This window comes from Drosophila navojoa, chromosome X (assembly GCF_054131105.1).
Source record: "Drosophila navojoa isolate 15081-1374.11 chromosome X, UAZ_NAV_1.0, whole genome shotgun sequence".
Lineage (NCBI taxonomy): Eukaryota > Metazoa > Arthropoda > Insecta > Diptera > Drosophilidae > Drosophila > Drosophila navojoa.
Genome location: NC_142895.1, coordinates 32,049,039 through 32,060,019, shown reverse-complemented (window position 1 = coordinate 32,060,019; position 10,981 = coordinate 32,049,039).

Here is a 10,981-nt window from a genome sequence, read left to right as displayed (position 1 = left end):
CCCTTGGGGAAATGGGTCGTCTTACGTCTGCCGAACTTTCTTACCCTTGCCACTCTGTATAAATGTTGACAGCCTCTTCCGTAGGTCATCCACGCGACTGTCGCACTCTAGCCCAAGCTCTCGAATTATTGCCACCAACTCTTCGTTATTCTGAGCCCCGTGCCTTGGCACTCACCTCCTTCCATCTTTGCCAGTGACGGTAGCCGGACGCTTTGATGTTTCCTTCAACTGAAGCCGTGCATATCTCGCGCGCATATCGAATTTATCACTAAAAATCGAAAAATATAAAATTAAACCTCCTACATCTTCAAAGCGAGAGTCTCCAAATTTTAAATATATATTAATTAATTTTTTTATTATTATTATTGCTATTATTATTATTACCTTTGGAATATCAGCTACGACGACATCCTTAGACTGGAAACCTTATAGAGTAGACAGTGAACTTACCTTCTAGGTACAGCTGAAGCATGCCACGCGGAAAACAGCGATAACAACGGGGTCTCTAAGTAGGCTGATGGCAAACGTCGACGGCCCGACGGCAGGAAAACGAAGACTCCTCATGGAAGCGACAAATGCAATATTGCTATATGGAAGTGAAGTATGGGCAGACACCTTAAAAGCGAATGTAAGGCGAAAACTGATGTTATATGTAACGAAGAGCAGCACTAAGAATAAAAACGGCGTACCGCACAGTCTCAGGGGCAGCCGTGACTGCAATAGCAGCAGTCATACCGATTGACTTGCTTGCCCAAGAGCGCGAAAAATATGGAATCTTCGGCAAAAAGGAGAAATCTCAGAACAGGCGGCAAAGAGTATACGACAGCAAACCATAGTCTCGTGGAAGGCGAGATGGTCATGCGAAAGGTATGGAAGATGGACCGCTAGAATAATCCCCGATTAGAGAAGTGGATAAATAGAAAACACGGTGAAACGTCGTTCTATTTGACACAACTACTCTCCGGATATGGATACTTTCGAAAGTATCTAAAAAAGCCGAATCTAGCTGTATTTACTGTGAAAATACAATGGACGATGCAGAACACACTTTCTTCAACTGCAAAATGTGTTAGGAGGAAAAAATCGACCAGGCAAAAACAGTCGGTGAAGTCAAAGTGGAGACACTACTACAGCAAATGTGCACCAGCATAGAAGTTTGTAATAACGTCTATGACTTCGCCGAAAAGGTTCTGCGGCGAAAGACGTATGACTTGGACGCAGGCATACAGAGGCAACGCTCATTCCACCTTGAAGGTTAATGCGGGATAACTCCTGGTTCCAAGGTGGATTCGAGCCCCAGAAGAGAAGGATTTTTTAGTTGGTAAGCAGTCATGCAGTCCGACACACCGGTCAGAGTGACAACCTGACTGGCGGTGTGTCCTTCCAAAAGGACTCTGCTCCTTCGATGGGCCAGTGTATAACATATTTTTGAAAATATAGACTGCAACTTCCGGTCTTTCTGAAATAAGCACGAACGAAGTGCTGGCACCGGTGCACTATGGGTAAAATTTTTTTGGCATTTATTCAAAAAAAATTTCGTTTACAATTTAAAATTTTCTTTTATTTATTGAATATATATACTTCAACTAGATTGAATAGTATTTCTTTTTTTTAATTTAGGGACTACCATTAATATTTTATACATACTCAAAGTCAGCTGTTGCATAGTTGCATTTGATATATAAAAAGCGCTGGAAATTTTACAGCGCGCATATCGAGTTTATCACTAAAAAACGATAACTCATTCCGATATTTTTTATCGATAAAAAACCTTATCGAAGATCACTTAAATAATTATATCTCCTACATCTTTCAAGCTAGAGTCTCCAAATTTAAAATATATATTAAGATGAATTTTAGACAATTTCGGTTTTTGTTAAAATTTACCCCCCACCCCTAAATCCACCCCCTCACCATCATCTTTGTAAAAGTCGTATATCAAATACTAGAGACTTGTGCTTCGGTATACACATACATTAAACATCATGATTACGTTCTGAAAGTTTCATTACGATCGTCTAGAAATTAAATTATTCAACAAATAAGTTCTCATAATATTGCCAACAATGCAGCGCAACCCAAGCGCAATAGGTTATAAATTTATATCTCCTACATTTTTAGAGCTATAGTCTCCAAAAAATATATTCCAATGCATTTTATACAATTTCGGTTTTTGTTATATTTTGGATACCGGCTCCAAATTCACCAGAATCCCCAGTGAAGGTCAGATGCTAGTATAGCTAATTGTGAATGATTTGACATGTTTTTTTTTAAATGCCAAATATTCAATAGAATATGTAGATCATATGCTGAAAGTTTCATTAAATTCGGTTTAGTCAATTGACGTTAAAAAATAACAAAATGTTTGGCCAATTAACAAACGCACGTGCTGCAGCAACAGCAGTTTTCCAATACGTGTGCACACATACATTCAAACATCTTCTAGCACATTTTTAGAATCACATCAGCAGTTAGTTTCGTTTAGTTCTGCTAGATGGCGTTGCATCAGTGAATCTATTTCAGTTTTGACATTGCAAATAAGAACAGAGGAGTTTTATATATATGATTATATTTCTCTTATATTTTTTCAAAAATCGAAATTGAAATTTTAACCATACTATATGTACGTTTTTATTAGTTTGGTTCTTCTAGCACATTCTTAAAGTCACATCAGCAGTTAGTTTGACTTAGATTTGGTAGATGGCGCTGTAGCAGTGAATCTATTTCAGTTTTGACATTGACAATCAGAGCAGAAGGGTGGCGTCAAGGCAGAAAGCGCGGCGCTTGATCACGAGGTCTCGGGTTCAAACCCAGAGCGTGTCGTAGTTTTTTTTTTAATTGTTTCAAAATTTTTATATATTTAATTAAATGAGTTTTCTATTTCATTTATATTTTTAAATACATCGAAATTGAAATTTGAACCATACTAAATGTTCTTTTCTGTTAGTTTGGTTCAGGGTAGTATCTAGTCGAGCGCTCTCGACTAGAGTTTTCTTACTTGTTATTTATTTTATTTATTATTTTATTTTATTATATATTTACATATATTTATATTTGTTTTAATTTTATTTTATTTTTTTCTAGCTTTTCTAGCTCACAGGGTATGCCCGACTTGTCACTCAGAGAAAATATCAGGTACTAAAAAATAAACTACTGCTCGCACATACATATAAAAATATTCTCGTATATTTACTCGTGCATACATACATATGTATATACCATTACATTCCCTCATATATACATATATGTTCATGTGCACGCATATATGTATATATATCTGTTCTCATATACACCTTACTATATATATGTATATATAAGTTAAGCTCTCCCACATTAGAGCACTTGTGATTGGGAACCCTGTGGTGGGTTCTTCAAACAACTTTATGTTCAATGAAATATATTTTATATAATTTAGTAACAAAAGATAAAAACTCTCTCTAGTCCGAATATAAACTGGCCCAAATCAGTTCTACTCATTGGGTTCTCCCTTTGAATGTCTGACTGGACTCTCCAGCCTCCTTAGATTGTCGACAGTCTTAGCTTATTTGTGTTGAGGGTTATCTTAAATGAAAAACGGTATATGTAGGTGCAACGCAATAAGTTTATTTCACACAACAAAAATATTCAGTAACAAGTACACTACTTCACGTACCGCGACGATTTGAACTTAACTGACCGAGCCGACACACTGACATTGATCTTACACAATGATCTTACAGAATGAATTCTGGCTCGATTTGCAGCATGCTTATATACTTACTTCTATTACGTATCGAATGTTCTGGATGTCTCTGGATGTTTCATATGGAATGTATGCATGTACATAATCCAGAACATTCGGTTTCTTATTCTAGCGATCAGCCGACGACTGTGTTTACAGTTAGGTCAAATGCTTACTTGATGATGTTGATGATGAGTTTTTTGAGATTATTCCACAACATCCTCCCTAAAACTCAACATCTCTATAACAAATTTGTTCTTTATTCTTCATTCCTAATTTCTCTCTTAGATATAAAAATTTGGGCTTTGGCAAAGCTTTAGTAAAAATGTCAGAGATTTGTTCTTCACTCTTTACATATTTTACATCTATTTCACCTTTTTCAAATAAATCGCGTATAAAACAAGTAAGAAAACTCTAGTCGAGACTGCTCGACTAGGAGATACCCTGAACTCTCCAATCTGATAATCTACTCACTCTACACTTCGTTTAGGCACACATACATACACACTCACGTATTAGAACGCGCTCTGTTAACTGCACAGTAAGCAGCGACTGCGCTTGGGCTGCGCTGCAGTGTGGGCAGTATGATACGAATTCATTTGTTGAATAATTTAATTTCTAGACGTACGATCTTAATGAAACTTTTAGAACTTATTTATATAGTTCAGATGTATGTACATTCCAAAGCAGAAGTCTCTAGTACTTGAAATACGCCCTTTACAAATGTGAGGGTGACGGGGTGAATTCAGGGGTGGGCGGTAAATTTTAACAAAAACCGAAATTATATATAATACACATAAGTCTACATTTAAAATTTGGAAGCTCTAGCTCTAAAGGTGTAGAAGATATAATTAAACAAGAAAGAAAGCTCTAGTCGAGACTGCTCGACTACGAGATCCCCTCAACCCTACAAGCAACTGATATTTCAATAATAATTAGCACACACACACGCATACAAACAAACACACGCATACACACACTCACATATACAGGCGATTGCTCTTTGGTTGCGCTGCAGTGTTGGCAATATTAGGAGAACTTATTTGTTGAATAATTTCATTTCTAGACGTACGATCGTAATGAAACTTTCAGAACGTAATCATAATGTTAAAATGTATGTGTATACCGAAGCACAAGTCTCTAGTATTTGATATACGACTTTTACAAAGATGAGGGTGAGGGAGTGGATTTAGGGGTGGGGGGTAAATTTTAATAAAAACTGAAATTGTATAAAATACATCTTTATATACATTTTAAATCTGGAGACTCTAGCTTGAAAGATGTAGGAGATATAATTATTTAAGTGATCTTCGATAAGGGTTTTTATCGATAAAAAAGTATCGGAATAAGTTATCGTTTTTTAGTGATAAACTCGATATGCGCGTGATATATACGGACATTTTAAAAAAAAGTTGAAGTCTCTAGCTCTTATATCTTCTGAAATCGACGCGTTCATACATACGGACGGACGGACAGACAGACGGACAGGGCCAAATCGACTCAGCTTGTCGCCCTGATCAAAAATATATATACTTTGTGGGGTCTGCCACGCCTCCTTCTGCCTGTTACGTACTTTTAACAAAACCATTTTCAATGGGTTCAGGGTATAAAAACTAAAAACTTAATCGATAATAAAATATCGGGAGTTGCTATCGATTTTTAGTGATAAGCTCGATATGCGCGTGATACACACGGACCTAGGAAAAAAAATTTCTTATATCTTCTGAGATCGACGCGCTCATACATACATACGGACGGACGGACGGACGGACGGACAGACAGACGGACAGGGCCAAATCGAATCAGCTTGTCGTCCTGATCAAGAATATATATACTTTGTGGGGTCGCCTCCTTCTGCGTGTTACATACTTTTAACAAAACCATTATACCCTGATTTCCCATTTTCAACGGGCTCCCTGACCCCGTGTATAATGATATTTAACATCTATATGTTTGCTTCGTTGATGAAATATAGGATTTTTGATTAGCTTAATCGCACTTATATTATCTATAAACAAGATGTAGTTACTTAAATTAATGTTACAATCAAAAAACAATTTCTTTAGCCATATCATTTCCTTACTTGCTAGAGCTGCACTTACATATTCGGCTTCTGTTGTTGATAAAGCTACACATTGTTGTTTTTTACTTTGCCATGTTATTGCAGCATTCGCATATTTACATAAAATTCCAGATGTAGATTTCCGAGTTTTCTTATCACCTGCATAATCAGCATCACAATATGTCTCAAAAATATTATTATTTTTACTGTATAAAATTCCCAAATCCATCGTTCCTTTAAAATAACGAAATATTCTCTTAACTAACGTCCAGTGATGCTGCTTCGGGTTTTCTAGCTCTCGGGAAACTACATTAACAGAAAAACTTATATCTGGCCTTGAAACAACTTGTAAAAACATTAAATTTCCTATTGCTTCGCGGTAAGGTGCATTACAATTATTTTGTTCAGATACATTTTCATCATAATTACATTCAACTGGCGTGGGGACAATGTTCGCATTTATCATATTAAATTTTTCTAAAATTTTCCTTATATAATTTCCTTGATATATGAAGATAGAACCATTTGGCTGCTTCAGTATTTCTATTCCTAAGAAGCATGTTACATTTTTTGTATTTGTTATTTTAAATTCCTTGCTCAAATTCTCAAATAGATTATCAATTAAAAATTCATTGGATGCAGCAATTAACCCGTCATCTACATAAATCGTTAACAAAATTCTGTCATTATTCTTAGAGTATATATAAAAACATGGATCTGCAATACTTTGTGTAAATCCCAGATTATTAATAACATTTGCAAAATGCTCTGTCCAGCACCTCGGAGCTTGTTTTAACCCATACAAACTCTTCAACAATTTGCAAACAGAAGAGGTACCATCTTCGAAACCCTCTGGCTGATGCATATAAATATTTTCCTTAAGAGTACCATATAGATACCATATACCAAGAAATAGATTTTCTTGAGCAGCTACACTTAACAGGAATCTCACGGTATCAATTCTAACTACAGGGCTAAAAGTCTCTTTATAATCGATCCCTTCCTTTTGTGAATAACCCTTAATAACTAAACGCGCTTTATACCTTTCCGAGCCGTCTGGATTGAGCTTCTTTGTATAAACCCATCTACTATTGATAACCTTTTTATTTTCAGGTTTTGGAACAAGAACCCAAGTTCTATTTTCATGTAAAGAATTAACTTCTTCTTGCATCGCAGTTTGCCAGTACTCCTTATCATCAGACTTTAACGCTTCATTATAATTTAAAGGCAAGCTTTGTGTAATAAATGTAACAGGGCAACCATAAAAATCTGTCATACGAATCTGTGATCTATCTCGCAATTGCCGACCTATTTCACTATTATTATGTTCAGTTGATTCATCTTCAATTTTATTATTTTCGTATTCACTTTCATTAGTCTCACTTTCAGAATTGTCAACTAAAATTTCAGGTTTTTTAAACTGAGCTGTAAAGTTTTCTGGTTTAAAACATACATCTCTACTTATAATTACATCTCTCATATTTGGAACATATACACGATATCCTTTGCAATTTTCAACGTATCCTACTATAAATCTTTTAATAGACTTTTTATCTAATTTTCTCCTTTTTTCTTTTGGTACATGTACAAAACATTCAGTCCCGAAAATTTTAAGATTTCCGATATCTGGCTCTTTCTTGAACCACAACTCATATCGAGTTTTATTCCCATGTTTTGTTGGACCTGTGCGGTTAATTACAAAAACTGCAGTGTTTACTGCTTCTGCCCATAGAAATAATGGTAACTCAGAATTAGAATGCAACATTGATTGTGCAGCTTCAATAATAGTTCTATTCTCACGTTCCGCAACTCCATTCTGTTCAGGTGTATAAGGAGCATTAACAATATGTTTTATTCCCTTCTTATTAAAGAACAATTTAAATTTCTTTAATTTTTTCATGAAATTGATTCTGAACTGCCTGAATAAAAATTTGGAGTTTTTCAAATACTTCCGACTTATGACGTATAAAATAAACTTCCCGATAACTTGAATAATCATCTTTAAAGCTAACAAAATACAACTTTTTACCAATAGACTCTACCTCTATCGGACCGCAAACATCAGTATGAATTATCTTTCGTGTCTTTGTTGCACGGTCAATATTTTTGTGAAATGTTAGCCGATGCTGCTTCCCATAAGCACATCCTTCACAAAAGAAATCATTTTCTAGAAAATCAATATTCTTATTTTTCAAATAATCGCGAACATGTCGAACGTTTTGATGACAAAACCTCTCGTGCCATACTTGTAAAGAATCACTTTCTTTCGATTCTATTTTTCTTGTTAAATTACACAATTTTGGCATCAAAACATTCGCATCTAATGTTAATAAGTTTCCGAACCTAGAGCCCGTTGCAATTATTTTATTATCACGTCTCAACAAACACTGTGTTCCTTTATTTTTGATAAGGCAATCAACACCCCTTTTTGCAGCTGACATAATAGAAAATAAATTGTAAACTATTTCCGGAACATACAAAACATCAAACATTGTCGTCGCCCTTTTATTATTATTGACATAAGTTTCAATATCAATATTACCTTTTCCGTGCGCCGTGATATATTTACCGTTACCTACGCCTATCCTCAGGGGCTCCAAAAATTCTTCATAAGTAGATTACCAATCTCGACGCCTTGACATGTGATCAGAAGCTCCTGAGTCGATCGCCCACACGTCATCTTCTCTGCCGTCCCTGCTCGCAATCAATCCTTTCCTCGATGATTCACCCGATTCTCCTTGATTATTTTCCGCTTGACTTCCTGCATTTCTCCTTTGGTGACAGGTGTTGCTCTTGTGGCCTTTCTTCTTGCATATATAACACCTGTAGCAGTCCTTATTCAGATGTCCCATCACGCCGCAGTTATAGCACTTCATAATTTTCTTCTTATTTTCATGTTCTCTTTTATTTTTTTCGTTGCCGGCAACTAACGCTGTTGACTCTTCAGGTACCACTTCTTGTTCTTTTGACCGCATTTCTTCTGTCATTAAACGAGTCGTCAAATTGTTCAATGTTCTTTTGCTGTCTTCGACCGAATCCCACGCACTATGAAAATAGTTAAACTTTTGAGGCAAAGATGACAGGATTCGCGACATTAATATTGTTTCAGGCGCAGCACTTCCAAGATTTTTCATCTTGCTCCACAAAACTTCCAACTTTGAAATATTGTAGTCCACACTCTCACTTTCAATCCATTTGAAATCAAAAAACTGTTTCTGAATAGCCGATAAATTTTCTTCTGATTTCATATCATACACTGAAGTCAATTTTATACACATTTCTCTTGCTGTTTTGCAGCTCACAATCAATTCCATCGGTCCTCTCTCGATAGAATGAATAATTATTTTCCTTGCAGTCTTATCAGCTTTCAAGAACCTTTTCGAGTCTCTCTCGTATGTTGCAGACTCCTGTGTCGGACACGTCAAACTACCTTCACAAACGGCAAGAACATCGTCGTCTTCTTCCAATAGCGTACGAATCATAAAACACCACAAATGCCAATTGTCTTTGTCGCGTAATCGTTCAATTCTCATATTTAATGGCTCCATTTTCATTGTCTTTCTTTAGTTACAAATTTGCCACTAATTCACTTTTGTACTTGCACTCGATTTCACACTACATTACACGTTTAGCACTGTCCGGGCCCATAACCTGTTTAGGGTTATCTTAAATGAAACACGGTATATGTAGGTGCAACGCAATAAGTTTATTTAACACAACAAAAATATTCACGTTCCGCGACGATTTAAACTTAACTGAGCGAGCCGACACACTGACATTGATCTTACACAATGAACTTACAGAATGAATTCTGGCTCGATTTACAGCATGCTTATATACTTACTTCTATTACGTATCGAATGTTCTGGATGTCTCCTTATGCTTCTATGTTTACGTCTGTTTCATATGGAATGTATGCATGTACATAATCCAGAACATTCGGTTTCTTACTCTAGAGACAAATGTGCGATCAGCCGACGACTGTGTTTACCGTTAGGTCAAATACTTACTTGATGATGTTGATGATGAGCGCACGATGCGTGCGGGACGGCCGTAAAGCATTGCTTCGTAAGCACTTTGCACTCCCTTAGCTTTTGATAGCTCGTCTTCGCTCGATTCTGCGAAGCTCCACCATGATAGTGGCCACGACGGTACTTATAAGCTTCCTACGATTTCATTCATTTCATTACGTTGACCATGTCCGCTCCGATGGAGCGGCCCACTGCTTCTTCCAGACAGCGCCTCTCCTCTAGGAAGCGTCCACATTTGAATAAGACGTGGTTAGCGTCCCCCACCAGACCTCGCTCGCACCAAGAGCATACGTCTGTTTCTTCGTGGCCTAAGCGCTTCAAGTAGCTCCGAAAGCATCCATGTCCCGACAGAATCTGTGACTGATAAAAATTAGTGGAGATGTTCCACATTCTTTGCCATCGTGCAATGCTGTTCGCTCTGAGCTCGTTGCGTGTGCTCTGATCTATTGCGTCAGCAACTAAGTCCTTCAGAGGCACCATGCTGGCTACGTCGAGCGCCGCGTCGTCAAAGACTGTTTGGAACGCGCAGCAGACTCTGATTACGCTAAATCTGTAGGTGGCGGAAATGCCCCGGCTGTAGCTTGGCGTTGCCATCTCTTGTCCATATCGGCGCAGTGTAGAAGATGGCGGACGTTATGACGCCCATTAGAAGGAGACGTCGTTGCGGTTCTGGTCCTCATATTTCAAGCACAATTATTGACAAAGCTCTACAAGAATCAGCTGCCTTTGATGCACATGCTCGCGGAATGTTAATCTTGTGTCTATCATGACACCAAGATACTTTATCGCCCTCTTTGTTGCAATGGTGACGCTGCCGATCTTTATATTGGTAGTTTCCACTCTTTTGCGACTGCTGACTAGGACGGCTTCGGTTTTGAGTGCCGCTAGCTCGTGCCCAGGTCCTGTCAACCAGCTTCGTATGCGGTTGATACTTGCGCTACACATATCCTCAGTATCTTTAAGCTCCTTGCCTATGGTGACGACAGCTACATCATCAACAAAGCTACTTATGTGCACCTGCTGGAAGTTCCAAGCGCAATACGCCATTGAAACATAATATTCCATAGGAGAGGCCACAGCAATGAGCTTTGGGGTACTCCAGCTGACACTGTATGAGTTTGGGGACCCTCACTCGTGTTGTATACCAGTGTTCTTCCTCTGAAGTAG